Source organism: Pinus tabuliformis, chromosome 3_1, assembly GCF_031772625.1.
Source record: "Pinus tabuliformis cultivar Carrire ecotype Pingquan chromosome 3_1, CPIR1, whole genome shotgun sequence".
In the NCBI taxonomy this organism is placed as follows: domain Eukaryota; kingdom Viridiplantae; phylum Streptophyta; class Pinopsida; order Pinales; family Pinaceae; genus Pinus; species Pinus tabuliformis.
The window spans coordinates 752028966-752032818 of record NC_142301.1 but is presented as its reverse complement, the minus strand read 5'-3'; positions in this window follow the sequence as shown (position 1 = coordinate 752032818).

Sequence of the window (3853 nt, the reverse complement as noted above, 5' to 3'; positions counted from 1 at the left end):
GTTGTCCTCAACGCTTGAGTAGTTTTGGATGTTTCTGTATGAAATACTCATCCTCCCATGTGGAATCTTCACCAGTAAGTTCTTACACTTAATGAGATACTCTGAAATTGATCAATTCATAGCCATCGGATTCTTGTTTTCACAATTTCTTTAGGCTCCAAACTGATTTTTCCTTCCTCGTCAATTTCTGGCAACATAGTTTGAACTGGGAGCTAGTTACATATAGTCTTCATTAAACATGAAACATGGAAAACTTTGTGTACTCGCAAAGATGCAAGTAGCTCCAATTTGTATGCCATAGTACCAATCTTTTGCAACACCTTGTAAAGGCGATCGTACTTGGGTGATAGCATTTATTATCCTTCTTGGCTTTCTTGTAGGACATTTGTTTGTATGGTTGTAGCAATAAAAATACCCAATCACCCACATCAAAAATTATTTCACTGTGATGTTGATTTCCCTGTTTTTTCATCTGATTATGCGACAGATTCAAGTTATCCTTTAAGATTTGGAGACCTTATTGTTGATGCTTGATGTGATCTTCCACTGCTTGAGCCTTAGAATTGTTTCTTAAAGATGATGTGATGGACGGTGGATGATATCCATAACGCGCCATAAATGGGATCGCTTTTGTTTCTGTATGGAAGGAAGTGTTATACCACCATTCTGCTAGAGGTTACCATTTGACCCATTGTGTTTGTTTATCAGATACAAGGCAACAAAGATATCCTTCCAAACATTTGTTCATTATCTCAGTTTACCCATCAGTTTACAATTCATCAATGACAGGAATGGGAAATTTATCTTTAATAGTGAGCTTATTGAGCTCTCTATAATTTGGACACATACGTCGTGATCCATCCTTATTGTACACTAATACTACTATTGAAGAGAAAGAACTTTGGCTAAGTTGAATTAAACCCTCTAGCATTCTACAACCATACATTCAATTTCACTCTTCTGGGCATAGGGCTATTTGTAAGGTTTGATGTTCGAAGGAACACTTCTTGGAATCAATTGAATAACATGATCATGATTGTGAATAGGTGGGAGACCTTTTGGAGTATCAAATACCGTTGAATGATTTCTTTTTAGATATGGAGAAATGGATGACTTAGATGTTTGAACATCTAGTGCGCATAATTGTGCAATTAACCCTTGTTGTTCTTTATTCAAAATCTTTGTAATGCCATTAGAGCCTATTATCTTCCCAGGTTTCTCTATGATACCCTTTTTAATTAAATTTCCTTTCCTTCCTAGAAAAAATTCAAGAAAAGTTTTTGAAAATTAAAAGATATTGTCCCGAATGATTGTCACCAATGGACTCCTAATACAACATCAGCACCACCCATTGGAATGGAAATAATTGGACTATTCAATACATATTCCCACATGGTTATATTTATATTATGGAACTTCCTTGAGTAATTTATCATTGCTCCATTTTCAACCATCACTTGACACTCTGATGTTGGATATAGAAAACAATTCAAATCCTTAGCTATTTTATAATGAATAAAATTATTGGTATCACCTGAGTCAATTAGCACTATTACCTTTTTCTTCTTGATATATCATTCTATCTTGAGAGTTTGAGGAGTGGTAATTCCCACCAATGAATTAGAAGATATGGTTGGATTTATTTCCTTTTTCAACCCCTAGGGTTGGTTCCTGGTGTATATCTTCTTATTCTGATGTTTCTTGTTATTTTTCTTCCTCTTATTCACAATCTATGTAAAATAATTTATTCTCAACACACTTATGACCATTAGAGTATTTGCTATCACAACTATAACAAAGCTATTTTTCTCTTTTTTCCTCCAATTATTGTGGTGTCAACCTTGTAGGTTATGGGAGGTTAGTAGCGAAAACACTTCCATCTTTATAGTTGTGAATGGTAGATCTCCTTGTTGCGATAATTTTGCTTTCAACTTTTCTTGCCACCCTGAATGCATTCTCCAATGACTTAGGTTCCCAAAGGTGAATCTCATGTTGGATGTTATCCTTTAACTTCCCTAGATAGACATCAATCAGATGCTCCTCTAGAATATCAATTACCTTGATATTCACTCTTTGAAATTCCTCATTGTGTTACACAATTGAACCCTTTTGTTTGATATTTATCAATTGGCTAAAGAAGGTATTGATCTTTGTATCCTCATAATGTGTTATCAATTCCTCCATAAAAATTGTCCAAGTGATAAGTGATTTATGAGAACAAATCCATCGATACCACACAAATTGATTGGGTTCTAAATATAAAGATGCAATGCTTTCCTTTTGTGTGTGCTTGCACATAGTGTAGATCTAAGACCTACTCCATCTCTATTATTCATGTTATCGAATACTTTCCAATAAAATTCCTCATGTATATATTTGGAATATGGTTTCTTTTCAACCCAGAGTTAGAGTCACTGAAATCACGATTCACATTCATTTTGTTCTCATCATGAGTTTCATGAACTAGCTTGTCACAATTAGGAAGCCTTTCTTGTAGAAAAATTTTCAAACCTTCCATGTTCCCTTTAAAACCTTCCATTTTTTATTCTAAACCATCCATATTAGATTTCATTTCATTTTTGGTTGCTCTTTATGATAGCGAAAATTGTTGCACTTGTTCCCGTAATTTTGATATATCATGTTCCTTCTTCATTCGACTTAGTATAGCTTTCTGAGGGCTTAATGAGTGTAGAATTTTTTTGTTTGGATGAAATTTTGGAACCAATTAATGATATATATGCTTCACTAGACCCTTTTAATCACTTCAAACTGATTTTTCAAACAAAAGTTATGCAAATTTAAAAATACACACCTTTTAAAAGCTTGATTTTGAGCTTGTTATAAGGTTGAAATTGAAACTATTGTATCTCTATGATTTTAGCCTCCCTATATACAAAATTTCATCATGATGTATCCCTCTATGTCTTCTTTCCAACCCCACCAATTATACCAATATTGGCTTCTTGAATATAAAGTTATGTCAAACCCCCCATGATGGCATGATCATTGTGGATTGGTTCAGTAGAGCGAACTTGTATGGTATTCCATGTGTCATTGTTCCAACCTTCAACCCTAAAAATGATACAAGGAAAACCTATAGTTCGCGCACTTTCTGTCACTTTTTACAAAATTCAAATATGATTCTCGAAGAGAAATTTTTGACACTTTTCCCCAGAACACCTATTTGAGACTGAATTTTGGAGCATGCAAAAACCCTAACTTCCTTAGACCATATCTCTGAAAATATAGTGAACTAAGGTCTGAAATTTTTACACGATGTTGATCAATAATTTGAATCCATGTGGTTGAAATTTCGAATTCTACAGCCTTAGAGAAAAACATTAAAAAAAAAATAATAATAATAATAATAATAAATATATATATATAGCAAAAATTATAAGATGGGCCTATTTGAAGCAACAAAACTCTAAGATCTAGAGCTATGATACCAAATGTTATGTAACTAGATCAGAAAATAGAAGAAAAGATAGATAAATGAAATTAAAATGAGCCTCTTCATGAGGGAAAACTCCTTTTACATCACATAAATGAAAAATTCTTGGTTGATTCAAATGACAAGACCTCCTTGGTAGGTATAAGAGTCTAAAGGGTCAAAATATAATTAGGGCCTACATAACAATAATAATGTAAGGGCTCAAAAATAACAATAGTGGGTTTTTAAGGGGCGCAAAAATAAAAATATGGGGCTACACTAGTATTGTAGGGACCTAATAGAGACATATTATGACCAATTGTCATTTAAATGACATGTTTATCATCAGTATGGTCACTTTGCAGGAAACTATTAAAAGAAATTGGAGGATCAACAGAAGCAAGTGGAAGAAGTAGATAA